At 37.8% G+C, this 16,406-nt stretch overlaps 1 pseudogene; it reads left to right on the top strand.

Annotated features, from left to right (window-relative positions):
* The first annotated feature begins 270 nt into the window (after positions 1–270).
* Positions 271–16,104, top strand: LOC125421222 (G-type lectin S-receptor-like serine/threonine-protein kinase At4g03230; annotated as a pseudogene).
* The last annotated feature ends 302 nt before the right edge of the window (positions 16,105–16,406 follow it).

Here is a 16,406-nt window from a genome sequence, read left to right as displayed (position 1 = left end):
GACTGAGGCTCTCAAAGCAGACACATGGAGACTATTCATTGGACTTCGGACATTTATATTACAAGCAAGAAGTTGTATCCACCTTTTGTTCATGGATAGATAAAATGATAATAAAAAGTTGGAATTTATAAATATATTTTGTTCATTTATGATCTAAGCATGCTTTTAACCAAGTGCACGTCCCGCCATGTCAATGTTAAATCCTGTTCATAGAGGTGAGAACAAAAAGAAAACAAGGACCACAATAAAAAGATCAAGCAGGAAACAACCGACCCTGGTAGTGGAAGACCAAGACCAAGTTCTATTCAATAATTGAAAATTGACAAGAAACAACTAATACCACTGGAATTGTGTATTGCTGCAGAATTGGTAATACCCCTTTTCTACTAAAGCAACAATAGTGATACCTAATCCTGGTGGTTTAAATTGTTAATAATCAATGCGATTACAACGGTGCCAGTTTGCCAGTTTGCTACTTATTATTTAAAACAAGCAAAATTTGCAGCTATTTTGGTTATGGTAACAGAAACATGACGAGTAGCAACAACAAGCATCATTACATGATTTGCAAATCGTTTTATATCTTCCACCTTCCAATCCTTGCACACGTATTCTTGTCATGCTCTCCTTATTGCTTTGCCAGAGATACTTTGAGTCATGAAGATCGGATTGTGGACGGTGGAGAGACTCTTGTTTCCGCCGGAGAAAGATTTGAACTTGGATTCTTTACTCCTGATGGAAGCTTTAGTGGTGATGAGAGAAGATATGTGGGAATATGGTATCACAAGTTGACTTCACAGACAGTTGTATGGGTTGCCAACAGGGGAAAACCACTTACCAATTCTGATGGAGTTTTGGCAATCAAAGATGGTAACCTTGAGGTATTGGATATGGCTGGAAATCTTTATTGGTCAGCACTTCTTGAAAGATCCGCGTCTACAAACCTGACGGTGAAGCTAATGGATTCTGGAAATCTGGTATTATACAACAATAATGAGTTGGGGGATCAATACCTTTGGCAGAGCTTTGAACACCCAACGGATACATTTCTACCACATATGAAGATGGATAAAAACTTGAATTTGAGTGCTTGGAAGGACAAAAATAATCCTGAAAGTGGGGACTTCACGTTTAAGGTTGAAGAAGAAGATGAAAAACAATATATCGTAACGAAAAAATCGACTATTTATTGGAGAAGTAGAGAGCGTGGTGAGATGCGTGATGAAGTAACATCCTTGTTATCAAACTTCAGTACGGATGCCAAGTCTAACACATCTATAAACCCTGGGATCAATACAACATTGTATGATGATACAAGGTTGATGATTAATTATACTGGACAGATTCAGTTCCTGAAATTGGATAAGGAGAGAAAAACTTGGTCTCCGTAGTGGTCAGAACCAAGCGATCCATGCAGTGTGTTCAATGCTTGTGGAAACTTTGGTGTCTGTAACATTGAAACTATTAAGCCGTGCAAATGTTTACCAGGATTTGAGCCAAGTTTCCCACAGCAGTGGGATTCTGGAGACTACTTAGGGGGTTGTACCAGAAAAACAATGGTATGTGGTGAGGACTCGTTCTTGAGCCTGAAGATGATGAAGGTGGGCCTCGAGTCCTCGCTTCTGGTTAATTATGACACTGAAACTCAATGCAGGAAGGAGTGCCTTGATAATTGTTGGTGCCAGGCTTATTCATTTGAAGAAGCTAAAAAAAGCAGTAGAAGAGGACGCACCAGTGTTAGTGGTCCCTCATGCCGGATATGGGAGGAGCTAACTAGTCTTCAAGAGTATGAAAATGGTGGCCGCAACATATCTGTCCGTGTAGCGTTATCTGATTTAGGTACTCGTCTAATTCTTCTTTAATTTTAAGATTCTGAGTATACCGCAAAATCTTTTTATTTTTTTCTGTTTGGAATCAGTGACAATATTTGTTCTAATGCATTACACACTTTGCAGAACCAAATGGAAGAACTTGTCAACCTTGTGGGACAACAATGATCCCTTATCCCTTGAGCACTGCACCGGATTGTGGTGACCCTATGTACTCCCGCTTCCTTTGCGATACATCCAGTACAGGCTGGGTTAGTTTTCGGGTACCCGGTGGCGAGTACCGAGTGATATGTGAAGTCCAGCCGCACCAAGCACACCAACCTCACCAACCACAGCCGCACCAACCACAGCCACCATTGTTGACAGCCATCATTGTTGACACCAATGCTGCACCGATCAACAATTGTGGGCTAAGATGTTGAAAATTGTGGCCTTATAAGCCTATAAATAGGCTCCTTACCGTTGCATGAAAACCAAGCCAAGTGAGCAAGAGAAAACTCCGAGAGAGAGAGTTGTTTAAGCTCCAGAGAGAGCTTGAGAGAAGAGTGAGCAATTCCAGAGAGAATTGGAGAGTGCAGAGAGAGGTTCCACGTGAGAATCCTCCATGAGAGAAGTTTTTATTTTTGTATTCTATTTTTAAGAGATTAATAGAATTCTTTTATTTTTCTTCTCATATTTCTTCTCTAAAGTGGTCAGAGAACCACAACAAGTGGTATCAGAGCTCCAGGTTGAGAGCTTGGGTTCAAAATTTGAAGAAACAGAGCCACTGTTCTTCAAGTTGGTGTTTCGGAAAGTTGCTCAAATAATTAATTTGACAATCCCAGGTGAAAGTACCCGACGAGAGGAGAACAACGAAGTTCGCTGGAGAGAAAACGGACGTTCCACGCGCCCGCACGTGCCGACTGAAATTTTTCTGCAACTGTTCACGCGCGCACGCGCCGCACGCGCCGTCTGGAGGTTGAAGACGACCACGTCAGCAGACACGTCAGCAGCCACGTCAGCGAACCCCTGCCACGTCATCTGCCACGCAAGCCGACACGTCGTCAGCCACGTCATCAGCCACGTGTCGCCACGTCAGCACATCTGCCACGTCATCAATATTTTCTGAAATTACGGAACAGCCCCTGAAGTATTGGAAATTACAGATTGACCCCTGTATTTTCTGAAATTGTGGAACAGCCCCTGATTTATTGGAAATTACAGAGTGACCCATGTCGTTTTCTGAAATTACGGTGCAGCCCCTGAACTATTGAAAATTACAGATTGACCCCTATAGTTTCTGTATTTGCAGGTTGACCCATATATTTTGTGAAATTACAGTTTTGCCCCAAAATTTCTGGTAATTATATTTTGACCCCAGAAGAGTCAAGTCCACCATTTTCGGCCGTTCTGGACGCAACGGTTAACTCCGTTTTGCCAAATTCAGCTCCATTTTTGGTCAAGCCATAATGTCAATGGAAGAATCATCTTCGGGAGCTATGGTTAAGCTCACTGCCACAAATTATACACTTTGGAGACCTCGGATGGAAGATCTCCTCAATTGTAAGGATCTGTTTGATCCTATAGAAGCTAAAGGAGAAAACCCCGATCCCAGCAAAGTAGCAGAATGGAAGAAATTAAACAAGAAAACGATCGGTCAGATCAGACAATGGATCGACCACAGTGTCTTCCATCATGTAGCAAAGGAAACGGATGCATATGCCCTCTGGACAAAATTGGAGGACATGTACCAGGCCAAGACTGCTCGGAACAAAGCCCTGTTGCTTAAGCGATTGGTACATCTAACATTACAGAGTGGAACTTCTGTAGCCGAGCATACCAGTGAGTTCCAGAGCTTGGTAAATCAACTATCTACTGTGGATTACCAACTAGGGGATGAGGATCAGGCCCTCCTACTTCTAAGCTCTCTTCCAGACAGTTGGGAGACATTGGTAGTCTCTCTCAGCAATTCGGCCCCGAATGGCAAACTTACTATGGCTATGGTTAAGGATGCCCTATTTAATGAAGAGGCCAGGAGAAAGGACATTGGCATGGATCAGTCACATGCCCTCGTCACAGAGAGAGGAAGACAGCAAAGAGGTGGTCGAGATAGGGGGAGAGGCAGGAGCAAGAGCAGAGGCAGATCTACAGACGGTAGAAAATCATCGTATAAGTGCTATCATTGTGGCCTGGAGGGTCACATGAAGAAGAACTGCAGAAAGTTGTTGAGAGAGCAGAGACTCCAAGGTAATCAGCCGAAGAAGGATGGAGAGACACTAGTCACTTGTACAGGAGAAGTGGCGCTCTGCTCCACCGAAGAAGAGACATGCCTTCATATATCAACCCAAGATGTTGAGTGGGTAGTCGATACTGCAGCATCCTACCATGTCACTCCACACAGAGATTTCTTTAAAACGTACAAAGCAGGAGACTTTGGTACGGTAAAGATGGGAAATTCCAGTTTCGCAAAGATTATGGGAACTGGTGATATTCAGATAAAAACGAATGTTGGTTGTACAATCACTTTGAAGGATGTCCGTCATGTTCCAGATATTTGTGGAACGTTGTACAAGACTCATGTGAAGATATGTGCAGACAGCCTCAATATTGCAGAAGGAGAGGCGTCTCAAAATCTGTGGCACCAGAGACTCGGTCACATGAGTGAAAAAGGATTGTCTACTTTGGCAAGGAAGAAGCTTATCACTGTTTGCAAGGATGCTGCGCTAGATCCTTGTAATCACTGCTTGTTTGGTAAGCAACATAGAGTCTCCTTCAGTTCCTCTGCATCGAGAAAATCAGAGTTGCTTAGTCTGGTGCACTCTGATGTTTGTGGTCCCATGGAGGTGGAATCATTAGGTGGCAACAAGTATTTCCTGACCTTCATTGATGATGCTTCTCGGAAGGTGTGGGTATATTTCTTGAAGACAGAGGACCAGGTATTGGATTACTTCAAACTGTTTCATACCATGGTAGAGCGTGAAACAGGAAAGAAGCTGAAATGTCTCCGCTCAGATAATGGAGGCGAGTATACTTCCAAAGAGTTCGATGCCTACTGCAGAAGACACGGCATTCGACATGAGAAGACGGTCCCTCGCACCCCACAACATAATGGAATAGCCGAAAGAATGAACCGAACCATTATGGAAAAGGTCAGAAGTATGATCAGTATGGCTAAGCTGCCAAAGCCATTCTGGGGAGAAGCTGTTCGTGCCGCCTGCTATTTAATCAACAGATCACCATCAGTACCGTTGAATTTTGAAATTCCGGAGAAAGTGTGGTCGGGTAAGATTCCCTCCTACTCTCATTTAAGAGTGTTTGGTTGTTTAGCTTATGTACATGTATCCAAGGAGCTCAAACAGAAGCTCGATGCAAGATCTACTCCATGCATCTTTATAGGATATGGAGATGAAGAATTCGGATACAGGTTATGGGACCCGAAAACAAAGAAGGTTATTAGAAGCAGGGATGTAGTATTCCATGAAAACCAGAAAATGGAAGACATTGAAAAGCCCAGAATGTCTCCTAATTGTAGTTCTAGTGCTGAGAATTTTTGTCCTAATCCAGCACCAGCACAAATAGCCACAGAAGATAATGAGGTGCATGAAGATATACCAGAAGCAGACCAGGAGGAAGAAGGGGATATTGAGCAAGGGGAGACTCAATCCTCTCAAACAGCTGCAGGGCCATCACAGCGGTCAGATGATGGTACACCTCCTGAAACCAGTGGTTTACAAGTTCGGAGATCTGAGCGAGGCCGAATTCCATCAAAGAGATTTCCAGAATCTGAGTATATTCTGCTTATTGAAGAGGGGGAGCCAGAGAGTTTCCAGGAAGCTGTTTCTCATCAAGAGAAGGAAAAGTGGCTGCAAGCAATGCAAGATGAGATGGAATCCTTGCAGAAAAATCATACTTATGAGTTGGTTAAGCTTCCAACAGGAAAGAAGGCACTAAAGAATAAATGGGTGTTCAAGCTCAAGAAAGATGGCAGCGGAAGGGTGGTGAAACACAAAGCCCGATTGGTGGTCAAAGGATTTCTTCAGAAGAAAGGAATTGACTTTGATGAGATTTTTTCACCAGTGGTAAAAATGACTTCAATTCGAGTCATTTTTGGTTTAGTAGCAAGTCTAAACCTAGAGCTCGAGCAGATGGATGTGAAGACAGCATTTCTTCACGGTGATTTACATGAAGAAATCTACATGGAGCAGCCAGAAGGATTTGAGGTTTCAGGGAAAGAAAACCTCGTATGCAAGCTAAAGAAGAGCTTGTATGGCCTCAAGCAAGCACCAAGACAATGGTATAAGAAGTTTGACTCGTTTATGGTGAGTCAAGGTTATAAAAGGACTGCAGCAGACCAGTGTGTTTATATTCAAAAATTTTCAGGTGGAAACTTCATTGCACTTTTGCTATATGTGGACGACATGTTGATCGTTGGACAAGATGCAATGAAGATTAGTAAGCTGAAGAAAGAATTGTCTAAGTCTTTTGATATGAAAGACTTAGGACCAGCTCAACAAATTTTGGGAATGCAAATAATCCGAAACAGGAAAAATAGAAGGTTATGGCTATCTCAAGAGAAGTATGTTGAACGGGTGATAAAGAGATTCAACATGGATAAAGCCAAACCGGTCAGCATTCCACTTGCAAATCATTTCAAGTTGAGTAAGAGATTGTGCCCCTCATCCAAAGAAGAGATAGAGGAGATGGCTTCAGTACCATATTCTTCAGCGGTAGGAAGTCTGATGTATGCAATGGTGTGTACCAGACCAGACATTGCTCATGCAGTAGGTGTTGTGAGCAGATTTCTTTCAAATCCTGGAAAGAAACACTGGGAAGCAGTCAAATGGATTCTCAGGTATCTTAAAGGTACATCGAAGCTGTGCTTGTGCTACGGGGGAGGTGATCCAATCTTAGAAGGCTATACAGATGCAGATATGGCCGGAGACCCTGATAATAGAAAGTCTACATCAGGTTATCTCTACACTTTTGCAGGGGGAGCTGTGTCATGGCAGTCAAGATTGCAGAAGTGTGTTGCTTTATCCACTACTGAAGCAGAGTACATTGCCGTAGCGGAAGCGGGTAAGGAAATGTTGTGGTTAAAGCGTTTTCTCACAGAATTGGGCATCAAGCAAGAAGACTACAAGATACATTGTGATAATCAAAGTGCCATGGATTTGAGCAAAAACTCAATGTATCATTCCAGTACAAAGCACATTGACATCCGCTATCATTGGATACGCGAAGTAATAGATCAACAGTTGCTGAAACTGATGAAGATCCACACAAAAGAGAATCCAGCAGATATGCTAACAAAAGTTGTTGCTCAAGAGAAGCTGAAGCTATGCAGAGACATAGCTGGAATAGATGGCAGATGACCATCAGTTTTAAATGCGGCTGGAGGGGGAGAATTGTGAAGTCCAGCCGCACCAAGCACACCAACCTCACCAAGCACAGCCGCACCAACCACAGCCACCATTGTTGACACCAATGCTGCACCGATCAACAATTGTGGGCTAAGATGTTGAAAATTGTGGCCTTGTAAGCCTATAAATAGGCTCCTTACCGTTGCATGAAAACCAAGCCAAGTGAGCAAGAGAAAACTCCGAGAGAGAGAGTTGTTTAAGCTCCAGAGAGAGCTTGAGAGAAGAGTGAGCAATTCCAGAGAGAATTGGAGAGTGCAGAGAGAGGTTCCACGTGAGAATCCTCCATGAGAGAAGTTTTTATTTTTGTATTCTATTTTTAAGAGATTAATAGAATTCTTTTATTTTTCTTCTCATATTTCTTCTCTAAAGTGGTCAGAGAACCACAACATGATAAGCATCGATCCTGAGAAACGAAGATTTGTCATCGATACCAATTTTGCAGATAATTGTAATTCTAGAGGATCTGTTGTGCAGCTCGACCCCTTTTCGCCATTTAAAGTAACCAATTCATGCTATGCTGAGCCTGAGTCAGAGACGTTTCGTTATATTTCTCAAGTTTCATCTATGGGCCGTGCATTTAAGCTTGAAATATCTTGGGAGCCCCCGAAATTGGAGCCGACCTGTGCTTCATCTGCAAACTGCAAGGGATGGCCTCATTCAACTTGCAATGTAGCAAAAGATGGATGGAGGAGGTGTCTTTGTGGTGCAAACTTCAGATGGAATGACAGTACCTTAAACTGTACTCAAGGTGGGGATGACAATTATTGTTAAACCTGCATTTTGCATTCTCATTGGAATTTTTAGCACAAATGTCCTTGGAATGCTATACCAAATTTGCACTTTTCTTTCCCCTTAAATTATAAATTTATTATAATTTAGTCCTTCAATTATAATGCACTAACTGCAATGGAAAAATGTCTGCCTTATTCGGAAAGTGCACCTCTATGGCGCGTGCTTTGCTTTCTTGCAATAAGGACTGCATTGAATTGCTAACGTATATAGTTCAAATTATTTTTTGGTAATATAAATCGTTCAGATATTCGTGCTATAATCCTCATATTTTCCCACCACGCACACGTACATTTTCCATTCAAAGTGTGACATGTTTTCATTCATATATATATATACATATATATTTTGAAAGGATCATTCATACAATATAAGGGGCTAAATCATAACAAATTTTTAATTCTAAGGCTAAAGTATTAAATAAGATACAACTTAGGAGGCATTCATGCTGATCAGTGGTTCACATTTCAAAGCAAAAATAAATAAATAAAGAAATAAATCACATTAATAAACTGTAAATAGTAGTAATCAAAACCCAAATTCCCCTGCCCTGCTGATAATGTCATGCTTTCTCTTTGTTCAGTTTTGAAATTTTATCACAAAGACTGTAACCTTTTCCTTTCAGTAGAAGGAGTTATTGATAAACCAGCAGCAGAGCCTTCGAGAGAATCAAGACAAGGAAGGCGATTATTGATATGGATTACTTTGCCAACGGTAATACTTTGTATAATTTTTGTGGCGTCTGTTGTATCCTTCACTATATGGAGAAGAAAGGCGACCAGAAAACAAGGTAAATGATTATATTATTATGTAATGACTCAATGTTTAATTTATAATGTTTCTCTTCTATTTATAGATTTTTTATTTATTTTTTTTTTTTTTGTTTTGTAAAAGATCTTTAATTAGAAAGTTTTTCCATGCACATGAACATTTTTAAAACCTACATGCTATTGCCTTTTGAATTCAGAAAGCAGAAACCCTGATAACAGAAACAGAACACTCCACACATTAGACAGCCAAAGACGTATCAAAGACTTGATAGACAGTGGTGACTTGATGAGTGAAGATGATCAGAAAGGCATAGATGTACCATTTTTCAATTTGGAAAGCATACTAGAAGCTACAGATGACTTCTCAGGTCTAAACAAGCTCGGCCAAGGAGGTTATGGACCTGTTTACAAGGTAACTAATTTCTTCTCTTCTTTTGATTTGGTCATTTGGTCACTAAAATTGTATATATATAGAGAGTGAAATAATGCATATTGGGTCGCAGGGCAAGTTTCCAGGGGGTGAGGATATTGCAGTGAAAAGGCTGTCTACTTTGTCTGGACAAGGCTTACAAGAATTTAAAAATGAAGTGGTGTTGATTGCAAAGCTTCAGCATCGAAACCTTGTTAGACTCAGAGGATTTTGCATCAAAGGGGATGAGAAGATTTTACTCTACGAGTACATGCCCAACAGAAGCTTGGACTCCTTCATATTTGGTACATTTTTTCTTTTTAACTACTAATTGCTTCACTTAATATATTTTTCTGTCTTGCTAAATAAGGATAAGAAATCTAACCTAGTAGAATGTAACAAAATTTTTGTTAAGATCAAACACGAAGTGTGTTATTGAACTGGGAAACCCGCTTTAATATCATTATGGGGATAGCTCGAGGGCTTCTTTATCTTCATCAAGACTCTAGATTGAGGATCATTCATAGAGATTTGAAAACCAGCAATATTCTTCTAGATGAGGAGATGAATGCAAAAATATCGGACTTTGGGTTGGCAAGAATTTTTGGAGGCAAACAAACTGAAGCCAACACCAGCAGAGTAGTTGGAACTTAGTAAGTTACTTTATTTATTTATTTATTTTTGTCTATGCAATACCATTATCAATATGCCTTCCTAGTCTATTTACCATCATCATCTATCATTGTCATACAGTGGCTATATGTCTCCAGAATATGCACTAGACGGATCGTTCTCTATCAAATCTGATGTTTTTAGCTTTGGAGTTGTTTTACTTGAGATAATCAGTGGAAAGAAGAATACAGGATTTCATAAGTCTGAAAGACCTTTCAGTCTCCTAGGATTTGTAAGTCAAATTCCTCTTTCATTTAATCTCCATTTATTGATTTGCCCCTTGCTTAGCAAGATTATGTTTTTGGTTTACTGTTTTTCTTTTTTGTTAGAGAGATTAAACATATATGCATGAATGATAAATGACTACTATTTATTATATGATAAAAAGACAAGAATGCTTGTAGTAACAAATCTACTTCACCTACTGGCAAATCACTACTTCAATCCAAGATGTATCTAGAGTTAAAACCTTACATCTTTGACATAAAAATAAAAAAAAATAAAAAAAAAAATAAAAAATAAAGAAAAATCCGAAAACACAGAATATTATCGAAGGAGCAATTCGTTTCTTATATAAATATATATATATATATATATATAATATAGTTTTTCATTTAATTTCTTCTATTAATATTTTTCACAGGCATGGAGTCTCTGGACCGGGGAAAAGGTGTTGGAGTTAATGGACGAGGCTTTGCATGAAAGCTGCAAGGAAGATCAATTTGTAAAGTGTGTAAATGTTGCGCTATTGTGCGTACAAGATGATCCCAGTGACCGACCCGCCATGTCAAATGTTGTCACCATGCTTGACAGTGAATCTGCGTCCCTTCCAACTCCCAAAGAACCGGCTTTTGTAACACGAAGAGGCTTCTCTAGCACAGCTTCTTCTAGTTTACCAGAAACAAATACTGAAATTACACTTACTCTACAAGAAGATCGATTAGTTTAGCCAAAAGCATAGGAAAAAAAAATGTGCATGGTGGAGGGCGTTTATAGGCTGGCTGGAGATTTTCAAGGTAGAAAGATGGAAAGTAATATTATTTTATTATCTAATAATTTTTTTTTTCCAATATATAATGTGTTAAAATTTGTATTACAACAAATTCATATCATAATTCTGGCCTGTTTTATTTAAGACCAATTATTTTTTAAAATTTATTATTATTATTATTATTTGTTTACACATTAGGTAATGGAGTGAGCGGAAGGGAACTAGACGACTAATTACCCAAGGTTGGTAGTTTGATCCGTGGTATTGGCCCATGAGCTTCTCGTGTGCACAATGGTGATGCTAAAATTGCTGTGGTAGAAAAGGTTAAAAAGACTGTATGATGTTGGATTCAGACTTCCACTATTAATGGTATAGAGATCCAAGTAGTATATCCATTAAGATCATTTTTTATTTTTATTTTTTAAATCATTCAGTTTTTTTTTGGTATTATTTAAAACCAATCATTCAATTCTAATGATATTGATTCAACAATTACCCAAGAAAGATATTAATGCGGCATCTAATTCCAAATTCTAATAGGTAGACAAAATTAGAAGGTACCTCATTTGGGCTTGGTTGCATCAACAATAACAAGAAGAAGTTTTGTGAGCCTAGTGTCACGGGCCTCCCATGCGGTATGGGTGGTGCGGAACAGTAGGCTAATGCATGCAGGGGATTTTGGTCCGATACCCTTATTTTAAACACCTTAATGAGAAATACCCTCCCTCTTTTAAATCTTTTTTATCTACCCACCCTCTTTTCATTATTCCAACCTTACCCTTACTCTATAAACCACGTACAATTTCTTTCTCACTCTTATCAATTTCCCACCTACCGCATTTCATATCCAATTTCCCTCTTTCTTTCTTTCTTTCTTCTCTTAGTGCTTTCTAATGTTGGATTCGAAGGACGATCTTGAAGCTGTGGAAGGAGGTTTTATGCTTAATTTCAGGCGTCCAAATGGTGGACCATAACACACACGACATTGATTCTGAAGCAGTGGGGAGAGAGAGAGAGAGAGTTGCAGGGGGCTTTTGTGTGATTAGTTTGCTGATTTCTTTCTTCGACCATAGGCTTGGAATCGAATTATGAAATCACTTGGACCGCTGAGTTCATTACCAGTGGCGGCTTCACCAGAGTCGCTTTACAGGTGATTACTCCTCTTTGATTCTCGTGTCTGTTTTGTTTTTTTTTTTCGTTGGAAAAACTAAAACATATGAAGTAGCAGAAATAGATTATTTTGCGCCGCATTTTTACTAAGTTTTTAGGGCGATTGTGTTTTGGTTTGTGAATAGAACTAAACTAACCAAGTTTGTAAAGTTCATTTCCCAGATGAGCTCCTAAATGAGTCGGTGATAGTTGGGAGTGTTTTACTGGACAAGCTTTGGTGTCTACGAGAATCTCAATTCGATAGCGATTGGAATGGCAACGTAAAAGATGTATCTTTGTTTATGATGGCCGACACAGCGTACAGTAGCTGTTGCGTGTATGAGGTCGGAGCATCGCACATCAATGCTGATTATGCCGTGCACCACGGCCACGCGTGCTTCAGCTGGTGAGTTCTCGTTAATAATACCTTTACTAAAGCCTTTTTTTTTTTTTTTTTTTTTAACAAACTATATTATAGGATTGTTTGTTTTAAAGCAAAAAAAAAAAAAAAAAAAAACAATGAGTTTTTGTACCAAATTGATAAGACATTATTCTGAGAAATTTTGTCTTAGCTGTAAATTGTTTTGTCTCAATCTGTTTGCGTTCTTTTTTGGCATCAAGATTAGGTTTTGAAGCCAATGAAGCTTCTTCTTCTTTTTTGACCTTTTGAACTTAAAAAGTGGTTATTTTGTTTCTGTATATTATGCAACAATTAATTTTGGTTTCATAGTTTCAAAAGCCTTTTCTTTTTCATTATTGGCAGGACTACAATTCTTCCAGCATTCTTGTTTTTGGAAAAGCTTCAACTGGTGTGTCCAATTGTGTAAAAAATTTATCAGATCATGCTGTGAGAAACGGCAAACCTGTCCTGGTAAAGTGGTTTACTAGAGAATTATTATTATGAACTTCTATGCTTTACTAAATTTGCACTAAGCATGCTTTTTTTTTTTTTTTTTTCACCTTTAGGAGGATTTAGTACTGAGATCATGTCGTTTCACATGTAGCCAAAACAAATTATCTCAGCTATCCAATCTCAACATAGTTCATTCAATCTAAATGCAGGTCCCCTTTGGGCTAGAATATGCACATTTGATACAGCATATAAGAGATGAAGTGGTAGAAGCATGTATGAATAGCTCTAGATTAGAAATCCAATTTGCTGAAACTATGTCTTCGGACATGAATCCATCAGAATCTCGTAAGATCTCCAATGGGAACTTGGAAGCAGCTAGTGTCTTCTCTGATGATAAATGTATCAGGACAGTAGTTGGTAATAGATATACCATCGGAGGCTTGGTCTGGGAATTACATGAGGAACACAAAATGGAGGACTACTTGTTTTTTTGGATTGGTTGTGGAAATGCTGCATTTGCAACTGTTGTACTGACGTTAAATGGTTGTGAAATAGGTATACATATAAGTTACCTGGTTTTGTATGAAATTTATTGTGTCTGCATGTAATATTGCTTGAGATATTTATTGTGTTATTAAGTTTACTTTTCCTTTTGCCAAATTCTTCTAGTATATGCAAGTCCTTGTTCTAGTTCTCTCTCTCTCTCTTTCTCTAAATTAATAAATCTTTCTTTAATTATGGTATTACTGGTTTTAATCAGATATGATGCAAAGTCAAATTGCATGGTGACAGACTTATCTCAACAAAGAAGAATTCTTAAGCATAGGTATGGTCTCAAATAATGGTACTCTCTTTTCTCCTTTCTAAAAATCCACTCTCCTACTTGTATTAATGTACAATTTGTTTTACTAAAAAAGTGATGATGTTTGTACAGATGTTACCTGGTCAAGAGAAGGCAAAGGATGTGAACATTGTTGGTTTTCTGGTTGGAACTCTTGGTGTAGGTGTGTTCCTGTAGGCTCCTTTAATATTTCTCCTGTAGTAATTTACTCTGCATTTTTCATCTTTAGATAAGGCATGGCTTTTCACTGTGTTGGGATTCTAGTACATTTTTATGGATCTTATCATGCACAGCTTGCTAAAAGAAAACTTTGTTGAATGATTTATTTTTTCCCAATTCCGTAGTAATTTTTTTGACATACATTATTTATTTATTTGTTTTTCTAATTTCCACCATCATAAGTTTAGCATATGTATGTATAATTCCACATCTATTGATGCAGCTGGTTACCTACACATGATTAATCTGCAAAATGATGGTTTGGTCATTGATTATATATGAATTTATTGTTCATAAACTCATCAAATTTTTTGGACGTTATTTGGTTTGAAAGTGGTCAAAAGATAAGAATCTTTTATGGGATTTATATTACAATTATTTAATTTTCTTTTTTCTTTTGTCATTTTTAATATCCATATGTCAATTAGTCCATTTGAGTGTCTTGTAAAAGCTAATTTATTCCATAAGACCCCTGCTTTAATGGATTTCTAAAGGTATATGTGGAGAATAAAATATTTTTCTATATGTGGAGAATATAAGATATTTTTCTTTCCATCGTTTGGTCAAGAGGCTCAAGCTAATATTACTGAGAAGTTCATATTCTAAAATGAGATTGAAATGTACACATAATAGAAATTTTAACTTTTTCAGGAAAACGTGTTAGGAATTGTTTTCTCTTTCTTTATCCTTTTTTTTAATAAAATTCAAACTCCAAGCATGGCAATAAGTTGGGGAAATTGTTTCGTTATTCAATATTAATGTGATGGTTAATAATGCTCCTAACAAACAACAACTTCCTCAAGACAGTTTATTTCCACATGTAATTATCAATGTCAGACTAAGAAGACAAGATCAAAATTTGAATCTTATATGTATATAAGCTGAAACTTCATGGAGAAATTTCCAAATTATCATTGCTTTCCTTTGCCACCTTTGCCAAAAAAAGAAGCACACTCGAATGCCTTCTATTATATAGATTCTACAATTTTATGTCCTCATAAATTACGTGCTGTAGAAACGATTCCAGATTATGATCCATGTAGAGAGGTAACTATCCATCCAGTGCCATAGTTCCTTTCAAATTCTTATTAATACAAAAGGGTCCTTATAGAAATGAAAGAGAAAGAAATAAATTTTGAAGTATTTTTAAAGGTTCCCTATGTGCATAAATTGTACGTAACAAACTTTTGCTACTTTGTGAGTGTGTGAGAGTGAAGGTTGAAAGTATATAAAATGTGCGTACAATATGAAATATATTCATGTATTGGCATAGCATTTCTGGACTTGAATTTGTTGGATAAGTTTTAGGAAAAAAGTTTATTGTGATATGCAGCCTCTATGTGAGCTTTTGTTTCCATGAAGAGCATCTGTTTTCTTTGAAATTATATACTTGCTATTACTTAAATTTTAAATGACATGCAAATAGCTTTCTTGATTCATGCTATATGGTTAATAGTCCAATGCACTTGACAAGCTGCAAATATACCTCTCGAAACTCACTTGCTTATGAGGATAATCCAAATGGTTGGACAGCTTTCTATTTTCAATTGATGCGTGCAGAATTCCCTCACCTCAATGGCATGAAGAAATTGCTTAAATATTTGGTAAGATATGAAAATTGACGTAATTTTTTGTAACATTGTCTCTTTTTTATTGTGTCATTTTGATCTTCTAATAATGCTCTGAATTGTCAGACCACTTGAATATTTTATATTTTAATTTAAAGCTTTTTTTTTTTTTTTTTTAAATGAAATTTATGATTTTCAATTGAATACTTCATACATGAAACAGGTAAAATTGAGTCTTTAGATCCAAAAACAACTATTCTTGTACTTGAAGACAGATATGGACTTCATGCAATTGATACATTGGACCCTGACATGGTAAGGCCTAAATTCTTTTCTTTAAATTTATTTAAGTTATTATATTATGAAGCTAATTCTTGCATCTATTTTGCTACTTGTATGAATTTTTTTAAGGAGAAACTTCCAGATTTCCTTTGCAGATATTTCTTACTATCCTAGTTTTGGAGGATTACCTACATCCTTCTAGAATCCCAAACCTGTTGTTGATATCCTCAACAATTCCTTCCTTCTATCTTGCCAGTTTTGGTGTTTGTGTTGTTCAAAGTGTAATCTCAAATATTTATTCCAGTTAAGCTCAAATAACCAATTCTAATGGCATCTTATGGACTATATGTAGGCAACATCAGGATTTTTTATATTGTAATGAGCGGTCCATCCTATTAAGTGGCATCTTTAACAATGTATTTATTTGCATGCTTTTACTAGTTGGCTTATGCAGACAAGTTTCACTTTGAAATATATGTCTCTCACAATAACTTCATGTAAGATTCTCTAATAAAAATTTTCAATCTTTCACACTTAACATGGTAATGTTGCCAACCTGTTAACCTCAGTAGTATATGTAGGAAATTGATAATAAAGCTCTGCCTCCTAGAGTTGATTACTTTACATTTTGAAAG

Source organism: Ziziphus jujuba, chromosome 4 (assembly GCF_031755915.1).
Source record: "Ziziphus jujuba cultivar Dongzao chromosome 4, ASM3175591v1".
Lineage (NCBI taxonomy): Eukaryota > Viridiplantae > Streptophyta > Magnoliopsida > Rosales > Rhamnaceae > Ziziphus > Ziziphus jujuba.
The sequence above is the reverse complement of the archived record's forward strand: the minus strand, read 5'-3'. Positions and strand labels throughout refer to the sequence as shown.